Here is a 22,328-nt window from a genome sequence, read left to right on the forward strand (position 1 = left end):
AAACTTTCTATTCAGCTCTTTGACTTCATCATTTCTTCCTTTTGCCTTAGCTACACTAATGTTAAGAGCATGTTTCAGAGTCTCTTCTGACATCCACTTTAATATGTTCTTTCTTCTCTTTTTAATGACCTTTTGCTTTCTTGTATAATGTTCTTGATGTCACCCCACAGCTCAACAGGTCATCTGTCATTAGTGTTTTAATGCATCATACCTGTTCTTGATATATTTTCAAAATCCAGGTGAGACAGACTTAATGTCATATTTTGGCTCTTCTATACTTTTTAAATTTTTTCATCAACTTCAACTTGAACATATATTGAAGTAATTGATGGTCTGTTTCACACTCAGTCCCTGGCCTGGTTTTAGCAGATGTCTTGAGCTGCTTCGCAATCTCTTTGTAGTCAATTTGATTTCTTTGTATTCCATTTGGAGAATCCACATGGGTAATCACCATTTGTGTGGTATTAAAAAAGGTATTTTCTATGAACAAGTCATTCATCTTGCAAAATTCTATTTTGGGCTCTCCATCTTTGATTCTATCCTGTTTGCTCCCAAGTTTGGGATTTCAATAGCCAATAATTATCTATAGATCTCAATTACTTATTTGTTCAATTTCAGACTGAAGATGTTGGCCAAATTCCTCATGTTTTCCTCGCTAGTGCATAAATTTGAGTAATATTTGTACTTATTGGATTTGTTTGATGCAGACAGACATTATCCTATCACAGAAATGCCTTTCTACATGATGAATGCAACACCATTTTTGTGTCGTTCCTGGAATAGTAAACCATATGATTATCTGATCAAATGACCAAGCCCAGTCCATTTTAACTCATAAGACCTAGAAGACCCATCTTTATGCATTCCATTTCATTTTTAATTTTAACTTCCCTAGATTTATATTTCAAATAACACATGTTCTAATTATTAATTGATTTTTGTAGCTCTTTCTTCTCATGTTGAGTGGTGCCCCATCAGCAGGCTTTACTGCATACATGTCATTATGGTCAACTCTACTTTGAGAAGGCAGCGCTTGCTCGGTCATATTGTGAGTGTTTCCCAACCTGAGGGCTCATCTTCCAGCACTATGTCTGCTTCTGTTCACTAGATTTTCAGGAGCTGACATGTTTCGGTGCTGTCCATAAGTTTTCTGTGGCTCATTCCTCTAAGTGGACAACCAATTCCTTCTTTGTAGCCTGTCTGTAGTCTGGAACCTCGATTGAAACCTGCTCCCTTTGGGTGACCCTGTTGGTATTTGCAATCCCAGTGAGCAAGCTTCCAGCAGTGCAGCAGCATACAAGCTGCTGCAGTATGGAAAACTGACAGACAAGTGGAATGGATGTAACTATGGATCATTCCTAGTGCTAATCACAGAAAGTTGGAAAATACAACTTCAGTTATTTCCATATCAGGTGAAAGACAGGAGTGAAAGACAAGAATGAAAGAAGCCTAAGACCACACTATTTAAACGAATGAAAAAGAAATTGGAAGGGACTTGTGGGTCAATGATGGCACATGGAAATATTTACTAATATAAAATAGACTCTGCGGTTAATCAATAATGCATTAATAGATGAAGAGAAACAATCTCCCCTATAAGAAATTACTTTGGATCATTAACAGCAATATAGATTTCCATCAATTTAAATGGCCCTTGAAAATTAAGCACAATATTTACTTCCCTGGATTTTCTTAAAGTCTTAAGGAAAAAAGACCGATTTGGAACTCAGAATCACCAAAACAAAGAGGCAAAAGTAAGACAGAAAGCCTTTGCTCTCTTGATCACTGAAACTACATAAGAAATGGGAAAACAGCCCTCGGCACTAGCAGTGTTAATTATCTACATTATTTTTCCTCATATGCAACCTTGAAAAAATCAGCTTATTAACCTTGTGGAGTGCATGCTCATAGACCTTTTTGCTCAGCATGGGCCTACAACCATTCTCCAATTGTTAGATTCAACTCTCTAAGTTTAGTGTCTGCTGAGGTCACTCTCTCTCCAGTGATGGAGGCTTTAAGTTCTGTAGAGAAGCCAGGTCCTTTAAGTGAACATCCTGCCATCACCAAGATCTATTTTCCAATTCAGAGGATAAGCATCTTTAATTTGTTACATAATAAATTATAGCAAACAATGGATCCCAACCCACATTGATTTTTATTTTTCTTCTGAAACACACCTTCCTAATCCATATTATTTATTCTAATATATGAAAATAAATGGTAAGCATTCAAAACCAGTGCATTCATGTTGCGTCCTGGGATTTTATTCTTCTGAGATTTTAAAAAGATAACATAAAAGCAGAGTTCTTTTTAAAAAGTCATCATTATTTGCCAGTGTGCCTTACAGCCATGTTTCTCCAATATTGAACCCCAGACCGCCTGCAATAGAATTAATTAGAGTGCTTGCTAAGCTTCTTCAGTTCCAACTTGACCAAAACAAATTCCAATTCCTTGCTGTCAAATCAAAGCAATTCTATAACACAGAGTCCAGTTGTCCCGGGATTTCCAAGGCTGCACCTCTTTAGGGAATTAGAACATCCCATCTTTCTCCTGTGGTACAGCTGGTGGGTTTGGAATCACCGACCTTGGGGTTAACCGCCCAGCACTTTTAACCACTATGCCACCCGGGCTCAAGCGAGCTCCATCCTGGGACCTAGTAAATGGGACTGACAGGATGTGAAATAGTGCATTTACACACACATGGCTGACGACCCCCCCACACACTAAAGTGTGTGACACCCTGTTCTTCTAGCCTCAGACTGCAAAACCATTGTCAATTCCCACTCAGAGCGACTAAAGAAAAGAGGAGACTGCACCCTCCCCCCTGTAGGGTTTGCAAAGCTGTAGATCTTTCCTGAAGCTGACTTACTTCCATGAAGAGGCTGATGGCTTGAACCGCCAACCCTGTGGTTCACAGCTGAGTTCTTAGCCCTTGAGCTACCAGGTTTCCTTGCCATAGCCAGTGACTCTTAATTGGGCGGTGCATTATCTTCACCTGGGGACTTCCAAGATGAACAATGCCGGACTCCACCACAGATCAACCAAATCCAAATCTATGGGCAGTGTTGCCGGATAAAATACAGGCTATACTTATTTGGAGCATAGTTATAATAAAAAGAAATGTGTTTACCTGAAATTTAAACTTAACTAGGTAAAAGGAACCCTGGTGGCATACTGGGTTGCACACTGGGCTCTTAACTGCAAGGTCAGCAGTTTGGAGACACCCTGATGGAGAGGATGAGGCTTTCTACTCCCATGTTCACAGTCTTGGAAACCCACAGGGGCAGTTCTACTCTGTCCCGTAGGGTGCTGTGAGTTAGATTGACAGCATGGTCATGAGCTATTTGCGTTGTTTCATGTGTTTTTGTTTTCTTTGCTGGGGAAGGGACATTCTATATATTTACTCAAAAATCTGAAAGCCTGGGATTTCTGACACAAGATTAAAAAAAAAACCTTCTTTGATTGGGTCAACTGGGAGATTGGGTTTGAAAATGGATTCTAAACCACTCTAAAACACATGGAATATATGTAAAAAATTTACTGCCACTGGGCCCAGATTCCGCAGTAAGTGAGATCCAAACCCAAACCTACAGTTATTGTAGTGATATGACTGATAGTGTTCTTTATATAGGGCTCTTCAGGCTATAAATCATTAAGGGAGTACAGGGTCTCAGCTTTCTCCGATGCCGTGGCTGGTGGTTTTGAACCACCAACCTTGTAGCTAGTGAGCAGTCTACTGCTCACCCAACAGTGGCACTTAAGTCTTCACAAGCAAGCAGGCAGTAGGGGTAGAGGTAAGACAATATAGCCCCAAATCAGACAAAGTGAAGTACTTGACTCACTGTTTCATATTCTCCTATTTGTTGTCTCAAGCATTTCATAGAAGTTGACTGATTTTAAACTAAGTGTCTATTGAATGAAAAGCCCCGAGGTAAGCTTTAAGTTTTCATTGGAGAACTTGCTGTCTTTAAAAAATAAAGCATCCTTTTGAAAAACTGAGCCACATCAAAGAAACCAGAGCTCATCAAAGGCTTGTTTTCCAGGTCACAACCGATGAACTAAGCTCGGTCCTAATTGGTGAGTTGGCTTCCACAGTCACAAACCCGTGCTCTCTTGCTCACCAGGATTCCCAGAAGGAGAGTCCTCCATAATAGCCACCTCTCTCAGGAATACACACTCTTCACCTCGGGGCATACGGAGGCAGCAGAAAATGAATGGCATTTCCTTCTTTGGAAAATCTGGAGAACCTTTGGACATCATTCAGTTGTTTGAAAGTATAGGGATTCAGGTGGAACAAACACAAACAGACCCCCATCCACAGATCCACACAGTGAAGAAAAAGAATGTGGTTTCTAAACGGTCCTGGTTGTGGCCAGGGAATTTGGAGCCCTTGGAGCCCTGAAATAAGGCCGATGAAGAACAGCTCCCCAACTGCCATCATCCCAAATAGAAAACATTAACATAGCTTTACAGGTAATAGTCACTTTACATTTAAAAAAATCTATATATTATCAGTCAACCAAAAATGTCTTACCAGAAAATTCCATTTGCTTGTTTCCTCTATGTAAATACAATTTTAAAGATCTAGATATAAACAAAGCTGAATTCTATGCATTCATTCTAGATTATGGATAATTCTACGTAGCTTTGCATGAGGATGTGTCATCTTAATTTGTCTATAACTGAAGGAAAGAACACAGAAATATCTGTCCATATGGGAAAGACACAAGCCTATTTTAAGCTTCTTTCTTGTTTTCTCATATCTATCTCTTGACAAATTACCTACATACCAAATTTCATGGAAATGTCTTGAAAATGCATCTATCAAGTCCCAAATGGAATTTTAAAGTTAGCAGCTGATCTACTCACAGAGCTTTCAATTAAGTCACAATCCATCTACTTCTTCAAAAAGTGGTGCTTACCCCAGAGAAAGAATGAAAGGGACAAGAAGATGATTGAAAGGCATGTCACTTAGTTGGGTCTGTGGTAACAGAGCAGGAGCCGGTGAGGTCATTACACTGACTTGAGTAGGACTTGGTGGGATCTAAGATCGCATGAAAGTAACGATGACATGTATGATGGCTCTTGTCAGGTACCCCCCATTCATAACTACAAAAGACTGGCCAAGGGAGATCTGCTGACCCCATGTTTACACACCAAATTGTGATGTCCAGTTTCTGGCACAATGTGCTTAAGAGTTTACAAGTTCTTCTCTCTTCATAGGAAAAAAAGTACAACTTGAAAGTCAGTAACTCTTCCTAGACTGATCAGAGAACTACGGTCTCAGGACAAAAGCTACCAGCCCCCCAAATGGAAAGAGAACCCAGTACAGAAAATCTGCTTACAGTGATGCGAAACTGAAGGTCACTTAAAGCATGACTGATTAATAACAGCAGGAAGACTGAGAAGGGGGGAGGGGACTCACTTGAAAGATAACAACATTAGATTGATCAGCTTCTAGAATCCCCCACCCTCAACCTCAGCCCCACTGGAGTGAATTTCACCTCAAGGAGCCCCATCACGTTCTCATGGTGAAGACTAGAGAAAGCTTGCTTCATTTCTCTGATGGGCAGAGGAAAAGCAAATTTCTGAAATGTATGCAGAGTGCAACTCTCTTCTTACCGAAGAGATGCCCTCAGGGAAATTGCCTAAGCAGACTATAGCGGACACTAGCTTGTTGTCCTCTTGCAAAAGTCCGCCTTTGAATTTTTTGTTGAGAAACGTCTAAGAAAGCACCTTTCCAAAAGAAGAGGAAATGTTCTCCCTTGGAGATTAAAGAGCCCCGGTGGCAGGTGTAAGAAGCTGGTGATTAGAACACACCCTGGGTTTCCACAAAGGAAAGACCTGGCACCCTGATGCCATAAAGATTACAGAAGACTCTGTGGGCAGGTGCACTGTGTCGCAGGATGTTGCTAGGAGTCACAACGCATTTGATAACACCGAACAACACCTATCTTTATGGATACGGGTACTCATGATCAAGAAATGAACATCCAAGACAAACTGTTTTCTTTCCTTTTATTGGAGCATGAATTTGAATTTAGCTCAATGCCATGTCTTATAAGATTCAGTCCCGCCCTGAGCTCACCGCCTTGCTTCTTATCAAGACTGCTTTTCAGAGAAGGACGAGCTTGCTTTTCCTCCCATGAGTGGGAGAGCAAAAGTGTGCACATTCAAAAGTTACAAGCAACTTCCTGAAAAGAGAAGGTTCCAGCTGAACTCTAGATTATAGAGATAGTCACGACAGGTAAATATTCCCTGCGCCCATCATCTGAGTTATTCTCAGACCGCAGTGAATTAATTCTTGAGATTCACAGTTCATCATTCTCCTAGCTTTTCCGCCAGAATAAAGGTCAATGTTTAATCAGTGACCAAACGAAATTCCCTAATTTTCTAAAAGAAATACTTGATTGGGGCAGTGATCGGCATTCGCAAAGATGGCTTAAGAACGAAGAGCTCAGCAAAATGTGAGCTCTTAGTCTCTCATCTACTATTTACATTTGTGACATTTAATCTGAAGGCAAGATGACAATGGCACCTAGTTTAATTTTAAAATGATCCATTTGAAACATTTGATTATAAGTAGTATTCCCAGATCTATCTACTTATTTTATGTTCATAGAGTCACATTTTGGAGTCCTCTAAATACTGAGTCCTGTTCCGTGGTCCATGAATATATTCATGAGGTCTGCAGCGACACAAACAAATTTATCAATAGTTCACATGTCACAGAACTGAAAGACCGCTCCGATTTGAAGTCGACTGACAAATCCCTGAAGCTCAAACCTTTCGGTTGATCAAAGATGGATTTATTCGTGATTTTTTACCTTAAGAGATTTAGAAAGTGCTAAAAAAAAAGAAAAGGTCTAATCACTGGATAAAAAATACTCCTAGAGAACATAAAATATTATTTCAAAGTCTTAATAGGGCAAAGCCACAAAAGAGCTCACATTTTGCTGCCTTCCTATTCTCCCATAAATGAGGAACATTACCTTTGATTTGGCTTGACCCAATACTATTCAAGATATATTTTTGTGTCCACCTTAGAAATAGGAAAAAGAAGACAATAAGCATTATAAAAGCATATTTAATGAATAGCCTAGACCAGAGACAGACTCTGAAAAAGATTCAAGATTGTCTATTTTTAAATGAGATTTATTATCCCGGAAAAAGTACAAGAGCTCTGAGAAGAATCAAATAATAGTTTAAATTCTGCCTTGAAAAATGTCTCCAAATTTTCTCCAGATTTACAGAATACTAAGCGTATAAAAAAGAGCCCTGTCGTCCTGCTGGGTCAGCACAGGTCTGCTAACCACACGTCAGGGTTCAAACCCACCAGCCACTCTGAGAGACAAAGATGAGGTTGTCTGCTTCTGGGGAAATTTACAGCCTGCTGTCTTCAACTTGTTAGTAAAATTGGGATGAACTTTTTTTAAAAGCTTATTTTTATGAAAAATAACTTTTTATTGTTAATTGGATCAAGGTTTCCAAAGCAAATCGTCCGTTTTAGTCAATGATTCATATACTGTTTCATCACATTCATTTCAAGCCCCTGGATGCACTCTCACAAGCCCCATTTCCCCCGGCGTTTCCTGTTTCCATTCTCCTTCTTTCCCAGTCCTCTAAACCTACCCGTCTGCCACTAAAACTTCAAAACCCAACTCACTGCCAAGGAGTCGACGGTGACTCATGGCACCCTGTAGGACAGAGTAAAACTGCCCCGATGAGTTTCCAAGACACTGCCTCCTTATTAGAACAAAGATCCTCATCTTTCTCCAGCATGAAGGTTGATGGCTTGGAACTACTGACCATGCAGGCTGCAGCCCAACACGTGACCACTATGCCACCCAGGCTCCTCTTTTGACATCAAGTGGTTAATAATGCGAAGGTGAGCACCTCATTAGTGTTATTGTTCTCTTTATAGACCTGCCTATTGTTCAGTTGAGCATTGATTTTTATTAAAAGCAATGATTACTACCACTCCCTTTGTTATACATTTTTACATGCCCAACTTCTCACTGACATTCTCTCTACTTAGCTCACTGGGCATTTAGGACTCTATGACACTAACCTGGATTGGAATAAAAAACCAACCAGCTCAAAGTTAACAGAATCCAGTCGTCTCTCCCCTCCCAAGCCAGGCAACGGGCAAGGGAAGGAGCTCAGAAGCCCCGGTGCCTCTTCGAGAGACACAGCGAGAAGGTAAAGGCGTCTCTTCTCTCCAAACACACATTCTAACTTTCTGCTTATTTTGGCTGTTTGTAGATGGTGACAGTGATGACAGCAGTAAGCTCACGCTCCTGAAAATATTCATTCCAAATTAGTTTATAGTGCCTTGAGAAGCATACCATTTCCAAATCCCATCAAAACCTGATCCCTGCTGTAGTCCAGACCCAGGAAGCAGGCCAGACCCCATCATTCATCAAAGTGTTCCTCTAATGTAGCCTGGGTTCCCCTCAGTGTCTCTCATCTGCACCTCAGGAAGGCTTCCTGCTCCTTGTGCATGAAATCACTGCCTTCAGTACATCTTCCTCTGCTTTTCTTATTCAAATATTTATAAATGTAACGTAGCCATGCTCTGGTGCATCAATAGTAATATCTCTTACATGTAATGACAGAGAAATGCAGGGCATTAAATGCTGAACTAATGTGTCTCTCGCACTACATGCTGATTTGTTTCTCAGACCAGACTCCCAGCTAGCAGTGCACATCACCCCAATACTGCCACTAGAGTTAGCTTTCTGGGAGGCAGGAGCCTTCCCAGGGGATCTCTCTCTATGGCAGCAGTTCTCAACCTGTGGGTTGTGACCCCTTTGGGGGGTTGAATGACCCTTTCATAGGGGTCGCCCAATTCAGAACAGTAGCAAAATGACAGTGATGAAGTAGCCATGAAAATAATGTTATGGCTGAGGGGGGGGGGGTCAGCACCACATGAGGAACCGTATGAAAGGGTCACGGCATTCGGAAGGTTGGCGACCACTGCTTCATGGGGTGTTGTACCCATGGCACCCAGCCACTTTGGGGGCTCTTTCTTCTCAAGTGTACACTCAAGTAAATTCTAGACGAAGTAAAAGTTTTCATGCAAAAATAAAATGTTTAAAACAGAACATGAATATAGGTTTAGCAGGCCTGGTGACCCAATGGTAAAGTGCTCATCTGCTAAATGAGAGGTTGATGGTTCAGAATCCACCTCGGCTCCACAGGAGAAAGGAGCTGGCCCATCTGTTCCCATGAAGATATCAGGTTAGCCCATCCCCAGGGCAGTGCTCCTCGGCCAGACGGGGTTCTTATGAATAAGGTGGGCCCACACCTGGCAACATTGGCAATATACCTTAACATGAGGGATACCTTCAAGCCTGATACCAAGCACATACAAGCTCACATACTACAAAAGCCATATTTGATTGGCAAACCATCCAAAGCAAAAACGCACTGGCAAGACAAACTCTGGTTCACAGCAGTGGGACTCCAGTATTATTAGCAACACCTAAGGTAACCAAGTATCTAGCTCAGAGATTTGTAACACGATGGACGAAAACATTAGCACTGTAGGTTGTGGTTTTTTCTTTTAGTCATCTTATTGGGGGCTCTTGCAGCTCTTATCACAGTCCATCCATACATCCATGGTGTCAAGTACCTTTGTACATAGGTTGCCATCATCATTTTCAAAATACTTTCTTTCTACTTGAGCCCTTGGTATCAGCTCCTCATTTTTCCCTCCCTCCCTCGTGAACACTTGATAATTTATAAAAAAAATGCTTTTCATGTCTTACACTGACCCTCTCTCTCTTCACCCACTTTTCTGTTGTCTATCCCTTTGGGAGGGGGTTATATGTCAATCATTGTGATCGGCTCCCCCTTCTCCCACCCTTCCCATTCCCCTCCTAGTATCGTTACTCTCATTATTGGTCCTGAGTGGCTTATCTATACTGGATTCTCTGTGTTGCAAGCTCTTATCTGTAACAGTGTACATGTAGCCAGATTTGTAAGTTAGAATTGGGGTCATAATATTTGGGGGGTGGGGTAGCATTGAAGAACTAGAGGAAAGTTGTATGTTTCAACAAGGCTACACTGCACTCTGACTGGCTCGTTTTCCTTGTGACCATTCTGACAGGGGATAACCAATTGACTTCTGATGGGTTTTGGGTTTCCACTCTGCTCTCCCCATAATTCACATCGATAGAATTTTTTTGTTCTGTTTGGGTCTTTGATGCCTGATACATGATCCCATTGATGCCTCATGATCACGCAGGCTGGTATGCTTCTTCGATGTGGGTTTTGTTGCTTCTCAGCTGGATGGCCACTTGTTTATGTTCAAGCCTTTAAACCCCCAGATGCTATATCTTTTGATAGTCAGGCACCATCAGCTTTCTTCACCACATTTGCTTATGTACACCATTTTGTCTTCAGAGATCATAACAGGGAAGGTGAGCAACACAGAGGGCCGGGTTAAAAGAACAAAGTATACTTGCGTTGAGGGAGTACTTGAGTGGAGGCCTAATGTCCATCTGCTACCTTAATATTTTACAATTAAATATATGTACATAGATCTATTGCCCTATCATTAAATATAAATGCCTATATTTAGATCTCTATATTTAGTCCTTTAGGGCAATGTACCCCAGAGGAATTACGAAACCCTAATGCAGGCCAAACATGATCGTGGGACAAGAGAGAAGTAAAGGGCAACAGCTGAGGCTTTGAGAAGCTGTTTGAAGCAGGGCTTCCAATTGCTTTGGTTTGAACTGCTTCTGTCACTGTCTCGGAAGCAAACCCAAAAGAGATCTGCATTTGAAAAGGTGATAAACAAGAATAACTGGAATAGAAGAAAACACGTGGGGCAAATCCCTAGAATGAAAGACTTGGAAGAAGCACAGGCACTCCTGCCCTGAGCCTGACACAGGATTGTTGGCAAAACAGTGGAGAAAAGTGACCTGCATTGAGAATGGCAAGGCACGGCACCAGTTTTCCTACTCGCAGTGAGAGATTTAGTTATGATCGTATCTGTATGCCGCCCAAAGGAGACTGTGCTTCCAGCAGAGCCTTGACCCATAAATTTCCCCATTCCATTCCCGTTATTGCTCCCGTCCACCCGAATTTTGAAAATCTGGGTCGGTTCCAGTGTATCTTCCTCAGCCATGATTGAACTGGGCTAAAGGCCTGGGCTAAAATAAATTTTTTAAAAGAAAAATGTTTGGCATAAGTAAGAAAAGATTGTTTATGCTATTGCTTAATAACGAAGATTGTAACGAAAATATTCAGAAGAGAAGAAATGCAATCAGCCAGCAAGCAGATGAAGGGTTAATCTCACAGGTGTCCGACAAGGACAGCAGAGCCACTGTTCTGGTTAGGGGCCCACCGTCGGTTCCACCCATATACCCGTCTGCACCACAGGAAGCCAACAATGCTGACCTGTGCCATCCTCACAATGTTCCCACGCCTAAACCCACTGTGGTGGCCACTGCATCAGTCCATCTCATGGAGGGCCTTCCTTTTGTGGATGCCCCTCTGCTTTACTAAGCACGAGTGCTTCTCCAGGGACGATCTCTGTTGAACACCGTTCTTCACTTGTTCCTATCTAAGGCTCTGCTAATGATGTTCAGTGTACATTGATTCATAATTTCTAGAGCACATAAAAATAAAAACAAATGAACTATGGTTACGCTTCACTCATCAATGCCATTTTTAGAAATAAATCTCAATTAGAAGTCAAATTGTTTATTGAGGTGAGGATAGGAGATATATATGTGTGTGTGTGTATGTGTGTGTGTGTGTGTGTGTAAACACACATATACACATATATATGAATTGCAGAAGTAAGGCCTGCCACTCTGCTTTGGCAACACCACAGCTTGAAAACCCAGTGGGGAAGTTCGACTCTGCACATATTGAGCATCTACGAGTTAGAAATCAATCCCATGGAACTCCTGGACCCAACAACACTAGATAATGCAATACTTGTGGCCATGAAAATCAATGACCTCGATGTATAATTATTAAGAGGTGTTCATGATACATTGTTACATTAGAAAACAGGCTAATGTGTGATATTTTTAATGAATCCGTTCATATAAAATGAAAATAATACTCATATTAACAATATAGGGATAGGACAACAAAACATTAATGAGTATTTCATGGGTTGTTTATTACATTTTTCCTTTTTTATATTCTATACTTCCTATAATATATATGCATTCATTATTACAATGCATGTTCATTATAATTAATAAATACTTGTAATTTAAGGGGAAGAAGTGGATACCAGAATGAGAAATGTTCCAGAAAGTGCTCTCTCTTTGGGTTCAGGACCCATCCTTTCAGTGTGATTAGTAGTTCAGTGAGAAGTCCTAAGTTGGTGCAAAGAAGCATTTGACCACTGGGAAGAAAAGCCTAGTTGTACACTGCTGGAAGGTCAGTCTTGAGAACCCTCCTCTGCACTCGTGAAGTGACAGGGGACTTGGTGACCAGTGGCTGGTCAATTATGTAGAAAGGAGAAAAAGAGCCAATCGTAGGGGGTTGTCTCCTCTGCCAAGTCCTATTTTTGTGCCTGATCTACTCTCTCAGCTCATTAATAAACAGTTATATGTCAATGTGGGTATAATGAACTTCTAGAAAGTTAGCCATCTAATGGTTTCTTTGCTAACTAGAAATATGGGTCAATGCATAGAATAGTCAGATGTTATGCCAACTAGACACTTTGGCTATGGCCAGAGTTCAACCTACCAATCAAGTGCTAACTGAATGCTGCCTAACTAGGGGTGTGGCCTTCTCTAAAATGCGTGAGAAACTGGAACCTCCCTCTCTCTGCCACTTGGCCTTCTCATTTGCTGGGACTCTGCCTCCAGGGTTGCCCAGGTGGGCTACCGGACGCTGGAAGCTGTTGGCAGCTTGCAATGTTCCCATCAACCTTTAATCCATGCCAAGTTTGCACCTAAAGGAATGTGCTCGTCTTGATTTCTGGTTCACCTTTCTCATCACCAGCCTGCAGTTATGTGAGTCTGAAGAGGGATTTTGAGACAAGCACCAGGTTGATGGACTTGAGTTGGTTGGGCTGGGATGCCTTCCTGACATATAATTGCTTCTTGATAAAAAGTTCTTTCTTATATAGAGATGTGTGTATAAGATTTGCTTCTCTACACAACCTGACCTAACACAACACACTCTTATGTAAGACTTCAAAGGACTGATGATTGTTTCCCTTGTTAGGTGCTGGCCACCTCTTTTCTTGGTCTGCTAAAACACTCCTTAAGAGCACCGCACTCAGACGAGACCAGCCAGTCAGGGTGCAGTATAGGAACGATGAAACACACAACTTTCCTCCAGTTCCTAAATGCTTCCTCCCCACCTACTATCATTATCCCAATTCTACCTTACAAATCTGACTAGACCAGAATATATACACTGGTACAGATAGGAGCTGGAAGCACAGGAAATCCAGGGAGGATGATCCCTTCAGGGCCAGTGGTGGGAGTGGAGATACCTAGAGGGTGGAGGGAGGGTGGGGTGGAAAGGGGGAACCCATTACAAGGATCTACATATAACTTCTTCCCTGGGGGACGGACAGCAGAAAAGTAGGTGAAGGGAGACGTAGGACTGTGTAAGATATGACTAAATAATAATTTGTAGGTTATCAAGGGTTCATGAGGGAAGAGGGAGCAGGGAGGGAAGGGTAAAAATGAGGAGCTGATGCCAGGGGTTTAAGTGGAGAGCAAGTGTTTTGAGAATGATGAAGGCAATGAATGTACAAATGTGCTTTACATAATTAATGTATGTATGGATTGCGATGAGTTGTATGAGCCCCCAATAAAATAATTTTTTTAATTTTTAAAAAAAGGAAACCACCCTTGGTCCCTTCAGCTATAACAACAGTTCTCAACCTGTGGGTCATGGCCCCTTTTGTGGCTCAAATGACCCTTTCACAGGGGTCACCTAAGACCATCAGAAAACACATATTTCCAATGGTCTTAGGAACCAAGACATCGCTCCTTTATCCATCTCCAAGCGGGTCTGCCCACATGAAGATACACCCACATATGAGTACCCAGCAGACTTCAAGACAAAATTTCATTAATCTGTCATTAGAAATAAGTATTTCACAATATATAATGACATATTATTTTTGTGATTCATCACTATGTTTTAATTATATTCAATTGGTAACAATGAAAATACATCCTGCATATCAGATATTTACATTATGATTCATAACAGTAGCAAAATTACAGTTATGAAGTAGCAGCGAAAATAATCTTATGGTTGGAGGTCACCACCACATAAAGGGTCGCAGCATTAGGATGATTGAGAACCACTGAGCTATAACATTTTGTAAACAAAACCATTTCCCTGGAGAGGGGTGCGACAGAAATCATAGTATCACTACTATTGTGATGCAACTCTGACTAGAATCAAAAACTTCACATCTAAGTTAGAAAAAGGGAAACGTCTTTGTCACTTAAAAACACAAAGTTCAAAATGTGCAGACAGTATAATGAGCCTTCAAGTACTTGCCTCGAGGAAGAATAACATGAATCCACATCATCACAGACTTGTGGGAATCAAACCAATGTTCTCTGGCTTTTGAAGGCATTTCAACTTCATGGGAAAAATGCATTCTTTTTTAATTCCATTTTCCACAAAAATTTTAAAGCCCTTCATATATTTTCAGGTTGCACATGGCAGGTATTTTTGACTTTAAAGGAGCCCTGGTGGTACAGTGGTATGTGCGGGGCTGCTAACCACAAGGCCTGTGGTTCAAAACCACCAGCCACTCTGAGAAGGAAACGCGAGGCTTTCTACTCCTGTAAAGAGTTACAGCCTTGGAAGCCCACAGGGGCCATTCCACGCTGTCCTATAGGGCTGCTATGAGTCGACATCGACTCAATGGCGGTGAGGGAGACAAAAAGAGATTTAGGCAGATATTATGAGCTAAGTCATAGATAGAGGTTTGTCCTCGTAGATATAGAAATGTCCAATTCCCTATTACATGATCATTTCTGAGTAAGTTGGTGGTTCCCTTAGTTTTTCATTGTAAATTTTTGCCGGCACACATCCATAGGTAACGTAGACCCTGGAACCTTGTATCTGTAATTTCAAGACATTACCAGCAGATGGCAAGAGCTGGTTATTGGGTGATGTTGCAGGAGGCAGTTAGTGGGCACAGGAAGAAAACTTGGTGATGAACTCAAAAATCACTACCATTATGTGCTGAGCTCAATGCATTCACGCGACTAGATCGAACGGCGGAAAGCTGCCCCCGATGGGTTTCTGAGGCGGTAATTCTTTATGCAAGCAGAATGCCTCATCTTTTTTCCTGTGAAGCAGTGGGTAGTTTCAAACTGCTGATCTTGTGGCGAGCAGTCCACCTTAACTCATTACATCAGGGCTCCTCAGGCTTAAAGGTCCTATCTTGACAATGTCCAGTTTAATAATCACTCAATTCAAAACCTAATTATGATCGTTCCAGCACTTAATGAAAGCAAATCAAATACTAAATCTATATAAGTACTCTACATTATTCTAAACAAATTCCAAACATCCCACCATCTCACTTATATGAGCACATGTGCAACTTGAAAAAGAGAAGACCTCTTTTATAAAATGCAGACACAATAGCATTATCACCCTTTAAACATCCCTTAATCCAGTTAGTTCTACTATGAATCCAATACGGTGAGAATTTCAATACTGATTTGTACATATTCAATTGTTTACACACATATGGATCTCCTTATGACTTTTAAAATAGAAAATTTTTAAATGCTTATAAAACTAAGTTATAAATGAGTTAGTTCTATATTTTTGACAAAATAAAGGAATTGACGTTGGGATGGGGGAACTATATTCATTATGAGAACAATTAGCTGGCACCTAATAAATGACAGGCAAGGCTTTGTAAATCCAGTACCCAGAGGTTACCTTCTCCAGAGAGCCTCGGACATGTCCTTATTTTCCAAAAAAGGTCTTTCCATGATGAGATTGAGGGTGAAAAGGCGACCACAATGTAGACCAAAGTCCCCTAACAGCAATATCTGAAAACTGATTGAACTAATTCAAGGATCCAAACAGAAAAACGATTGAACTATATAAACTGATTAGAAAATGCCTTCAAAACACCTGTGCATTTAAGACAGTGCAGCTGCAGCAATGGGCCATTCATCCCAGTTTGTCAGTGGCGTGAACTCCCAAGAGTCCAGCCCACAGTTTCATCAAACACAAACTCAAGGCCAGGCTGCTGCCTCCACAATCATCGGATTCCCCTCCCCCTTCCATATGACTTTCTACAATTCCAAATCTCGTACAAGCTCACTTGTAAGAGCCCATGCGTAAGGGATACATAGGGTAATCAACTAGCAAGAGCGGGAAAGAAAGAGTGGGGGGAAAGACATAGATAGGGGAGGAGCAGGACACTAACCCATCCAAGGGGAGGGTATTGTTTATATATCCACAGGAGACAGAGAGAGATCAGGCTTCAACCCATTGTGCCAAGACTTGAATACAACACACCAGCATGTACCAGGGAACCAATAGAGAGGTCTGCAGGGCCAGCCCCAATCCCAACTAGGTGGACACCCCCTCCTCAGCACTTGGGTGATAGCTTGAGGAGAGGGGCTCCTCTGATTAGGGTAAGGAGGAGGGATGTAGAGGGAGGGGAAGACATCCTGGCCAACCAAACCCTGAGGACAATATTCCTATTTGGAGCAGACAACGCACAGAGAGGACCACAGGGCTGTCCCCACCACGAGACACAACGTCCCTCACTGAACCACAATGCTCAGGGGTACAATACTCGAGACACAGTGCAGGAATTGTGCACAATCTGACCTCATCACACTGGGGTGAAACACTAAGGGCATTCAACAGAGCAGCAAGGGGAGCAGAGTGATGAAATACCCTGGGAATACCAAAAGTAGACTTTGGAGACAGAGTGTGCCACCCCATCAGACTTGACTGGAAAACACTCATAAAGGTCAACAAACACTCCTTGAACTATTTATAGGCCTTTCCATTTTTGTCAGTGGCTTTCCTTTTTTTGTTGTTATTGGTTTGTTGGTCTTGACTTCCTTTGTTGTTTTGATTGGCTTTGCTGGGTTTTTGCACTTATTAATGTCTCTGCATGTCTATCTAGATAAGATAGTTGGGTTAAATAATTCGGGGATAAAAAGAACTGGACCAATGGTTCTGTGGGGATACGGGAGAGGGGAGGTGCGAAGGGAGGGGGAGAACCAACCCAGGGACCAGGGAATAACAAGTGAATTAAAATCAATGGAGAGAAGGGCATAGGATGCCTAGTGGGGCTTAATCAAGGGCAATGTTGCAGCCAGGAATTACTAAACCCGAATGAAGGCCAAACATGATGGTGGGACAAGAGGAAAGCAAAAGGAAATAGAGGAAAGAACCAGGAGGCAACCGGCATTTATAGACGCATAATACAGGAGTGTACATATATAAATATATTTATATATAACAAGAGGGGGATATAACAATGTATTCGTATCTATATGTTAAGAATTGAGGTAGCAGATGGACATTGGTCCTCAACTCAAGTACTCCCACAAGAACACTTCATTCTAACAATCTGGCATTCTGTGATGCTCACCTTCCAAGCACAATGGCTGAAGACAAAATGGATGCATAAGTAAACGTGATGAAGAAAGCTGATGGTGCCCAGCTATCGAAAGATATAGCATCTGTGATCTAAAGGGCTTGAAGATAAACAAGCAGCCATCTAACTGAGAAGCAACAAAGACCATATGGAAGAAGCACACCAGCCTGTGTGATCATGAGGTATTGATGGGATCAGGTACCAGGCATCTAAGACCCAAAACAAAATCATATCTAAGGTGAATTGGGGGTGGGGGGCATGGAGTGGAGATCCAATGTCCATCTGGAGACAATTGGACATCCCCCCACAGAGGGGTCCCAGGGAAGAAAGGAGCCATTCAGGGTGCAGTATAGCACCAATGAAACACACAACTTTCCTCTAGTTCTTTGGTGTTTCCTTCCCCTCACTATCACGACCTCAATTCTACCTTACAAATTGGATTAGAACAGAACATGCACACTGCTACAGATAAGAATCCGCAACACAGGGAATCCAAGATAGATAAACCCCCAGGGCCAACAATGAGAGTAGAGATACCAGGAGGATTAGTGGAGGGTGGGGGGAGAAAGGGGGAATTGATACAAGGATCAACCTATAACCCTCTCTCAGGGGGACAAAAAATGGAAAAGTGGGCAAGGGCCGACAGAGGATGATGTAAGATATGAAGATAATAATCCATAACTTATCAAGAGTTTGTGTGGGTGGGCAGGGAAAGAAGGGGAAAGAAATGGGGAGCTGATATCAAGGGCTCAAGTGGGAAGAGAATGCTTTGAAAATGATGATGGTAACTTATGTGCAAATGTGCTTGACACACTGGGTGAATGTATGGATTGTGATATGAGATGTAAGAGCCCCCAATAAAAGTATTTCATAATAAAAAGAGCCCACATGTAATGTGAAGAAAATTAAGCCTCTTTTATAAAATACAAACATAATACCATTGTGGTAGTTACAGAAATTTCATGTTAACTTGAAGAATAAGAATGAAGGGGAGTGTAGCCTGTCAATCAGGTCACACAGCCTGTTCCCTCCTTATGGGCCTGGCCTTATCATGAGGATTCTGGGAACTCTCTCTCTCTCTGCTACACATTCCTGTTGAAGAAACATATGGAGACACGCTGATGGCAGCCAGAGCCTAGGAGATGTGTCCACCACCACTGGACCCAACTGGACTTTCTACCCATCGGCCTGTGATCTCCCTGAATTTGGCATCATTGCATGTGCTGCGTGAATCTGAAGAATTATTTATGGACTAGTATCAGATTTATGGACTAATAATATTGAACTTATGGGATAATATCAAACTTATGAACTTGATCAGAACTGGGCTGGGATTTTTTTATGAATATTTATAAGTTCTCTCGTACATATGAAGGTCAATGAATTTACTTTTCTAGTCCACCTGGACTAACACAATCATCATCACCTCTAAAGTCCTTTAGTATTACTACCAAATACCAATGATTTCTACTATGAATCTAATATAGCAAGAATTTCGACAGTGATTTGCACATAGCTCGATTATTTCCACACATTGTGGGCTCTCAATTTCTTTTTAAAAATTTTCTTGTCAAATGATGTGTATGAAAATAAATTGTAATTGGGCTCCTTCTCAATATCTTACAAGACAAAGTAATTGGAGTCAAAATGAGCTTTTCCTCTCTGAATACCTATTATCACTACTTTGGGTTGGTTTACGTGGTTAGGCTTTTGTGTGTGTGTGGTATTTAGATACCCAACCTGTGTAGTAGCCTGTGTAATGGTCACGATTCAGTTCATGCGAGCACACTTTAAAAAATCATAGCGAGATTATACCATGGAAGATATGTATGAGGCTTCACTCAATAAACGCCATAAATATCCTTTAAAATAGTCTCCAAATATGAACCAGTTTCCTCAGAAATCATTTACATGAGGGATGTTACGTTTACATCTGTCTGAATAATCATTTGCAAGCATAAGTTGATTTACTGAAGATTATCGATGCACACGTACCAGTAGGTTTAGCAAATATCCTGTAGGTTGCATATTTACAAAAAGTCCTTCCCTCTCATTTGTCATCTTCTAAACACATCCTGACCACTTTGCCATCATCCGTTTTGAGCAATTGATTTTCAGAAGCAGACATCGGAGGGGAGTGGATGGAGGGGAGGTCGTTGGAGCGTTCCCGTTTTTATGAGTCAATAACTCACCTCAGTGAAAAAGATTTAATTTCACCGAGCTAAGTAAAATGTCCTTTGAAAAGGAGGAAGAGGAAACGTCCTAGAACAGTACTGTACAGTTATCGCATGCGATGCTCTTTTTCTGTCTTTCTTCCCAAAGGATAGTGTAATACCACAGCAAACGAAACCTCAGCAAACCTGACGAAGGAACACACACCAGTCTGAGAACCAGCGGTAATTCAACTACCCACCAACTACTGAGCCCAAGCCTCAAAGTATGTGGTCTTGAACTTTTGCCGTGGAACAGCAGCAATGGTAAAATAAAATAAACAAGCAAAAAACTTTAGGAGAACACATTTTATTAGAAGAAAAAGGAAGAGAATAGAATCTTCCAAAAGAAATGTGTCTTCTGAGTAGAAAATACATTCCTTCACTGTAGTGTTGACAGCAATGTTGTCTTCTCAGAGGACAAACTATATCACTGGCTTTTAGAGGGGATTGTTTTCGTCAACAAATCTCTGGAAGTCTAACGTGAAACGTCCAGCAGAAGCTGATTCTAAAACCTGGAAAAAATAAAAATATTTGTCTGGTCGTAGACTTAGGGTTTGATGGTCATCTCTAAGTGAATGGTGTCAACTATTCTGCTAAATATTTTCCGGGAAGCAAAACTGGAAGATAGAATTGATGGGTGCAAAGGTAATCAATCTCTCCTTGTTGGTTGTCAGCGAACACGCTTTAGACTAGGTGTGCCAACAGAGAATAATCAAATGACAAATCTTCCAACTAGAACAATTCCATTTTTCCTCAGCTAATTGAGCCTGTCTCAGATAAATTCTAAAGGATAGGGTAGTGTATGAAGAAAATGTTCTGAGTTATTTATTTAAAACAGAAAAGGCTGTGGCCAAGTCACTCTTCAGTAAATGATCTTGGCGTTAGGATGAACCAAAGTAACAAACCTTTAGTCACTGAGAACACACTCCCGAGTAAAGGAAATTCCAGCTCCACGAGAGCCTCCTGAAATCTCATCGAGTCTTTTAGCAGTCGGACCAGAAAATAAGAGCAGTAAGGTTAGTAAAGTATCATCTACCATCAGTGATCCCACGCCTAGAACTTTGATCACTCTTGGCAGAACCTGGGGCGTGCTTGGCACTCCTCTACAGGTGCACCTGTGGAGAATCACGCCACCAGCAAATCTCTCTACATCCAACTGTGACCGACTCGTGTCACTTCCACCTCCCAGCATTCTCTCTGAACCATCTGTACCCCGAATGCCTTACTGCAAGCCCTCTGCCATTTTTGCCTGAACTATAAGTAGGATATCCTGCTTCCGCATCCACCTATACAACAAGATAAGCATAACTAAAGAAGCCCTCAACCTATGAGTAGTACTGAGGTAAGCAAGGTACATTTTTGAAGCGTTAAAAATTAGGTAATTGGCAAGGGAGCCACAAGTGATCCAAAATTAGTGGCAAGGAGGGTGTGAGAAGCCTGGTAGGGACTCCACAGGGGCATGTAACCGAGAGAAATTACTGAAACCCAAATGAAGGCTGAGCATGATCGTGGGACAAGAGGAAAATACAGGGGCATAGAGGAAAGAACTTGGAGGCAAAGGGCATTTATAGAGGTCTGAATACAGGCATGAACATATGTAAATATATTTATATAGGATGGTAGGGAAATAGATCTACATGCATATATTTATAGGGTTAGTATTAAGGCAGCAGATGGACATTGGCTCTCCACTCAAGTACTCAATGCAAGAACTCTTTGTTTTATTAAATTGGCATTTAACAATGCGCACCTTCCCAACACGATCACTGAAGACAAATGTGTGCATAAGCAAATGTGGTGAAGAAAGTACATGGTGCCAGTCTATCAAAAGATCTAGTGTCTGGGGTCTTAAAGGCTTGTAAATAAACAAGCAGCCATCTAGCTCAGAAGCAACACAGGCTACATAGAAGAAGCACAGCAGCCTGTGTGACCACAAGGTGTCAAAGAGATCAGATATCAGGCATCAAAGAACAAAAAATCAAATCATTGTAAATAGGAGGGATTGCAGAGTGGAGACCCAAAGGCCATCTGTAGGCACCTGGACACCCCCTTACAGAAGGGTCTTTTGGAGGAGATGTGCCAGTCAGGGAGCAGGGTAGCAATGATGAAACATACAACTTTCCTCTAGTTCTTAAATGCTTCCTCCTCGCCACTATCATGATCCCAATTCTACCTTACAAATCAGACTAGACCAGAAGATGTACACCGGTACAGATAGTAACTGGAAACACAGGGAACTGAGGACAGATGATCCCTTCAGGACCAGTGGTGAGAGTGGCGATACTGGGATGGTGGAGGGAAGGTGGGGTAGAAAGGGGAATTGATTACAAGGATCTACATATAACCTCCTCCCTGGGGGACGGACAACAGAAAAGTGGGTGAAGGGAGATGGCAGACTGTGTAAGATATGACAAAATAATAATAATTTATAAATTATCAAAGGTTAATGAGGGAGGGGGAAAATGAGGAGCTGATATCAAGGGCTGAAGTAGAAAGCAAATATTTTGATA

General features: G+C 41.6%; 1 protein-coding gene across 1 annotated transcript in view; it reads right to left on the bottom strand.

Moving 5' to 3' along the window:
* GRM8 (glutamate metabotropic receptor 8) overlaps positions 1 to 22,328 on the bottom strand; it is a 911,938-nt gene that overhangs the window by 370,052 nt on the left and 519,558 nt on the right. The gene's annotated exons all lie outside the window — the stretch shown is intronic.

Source organism: Tenrec ecaudatus, chromosome 9 (assembly GCF_050624435.1).
Source record: "Tenrec ecaudatus isolate mTenEca1 chromosome 9, mTenEca1.hap1, whole genome shotgun sequence".
Lineage (NCBI taxonomy): Eukaryota > Metazoa > Chordata > Mammalia > Afrosoricida > Tenrecidae > Tenrec > Tenrec ecaudatus.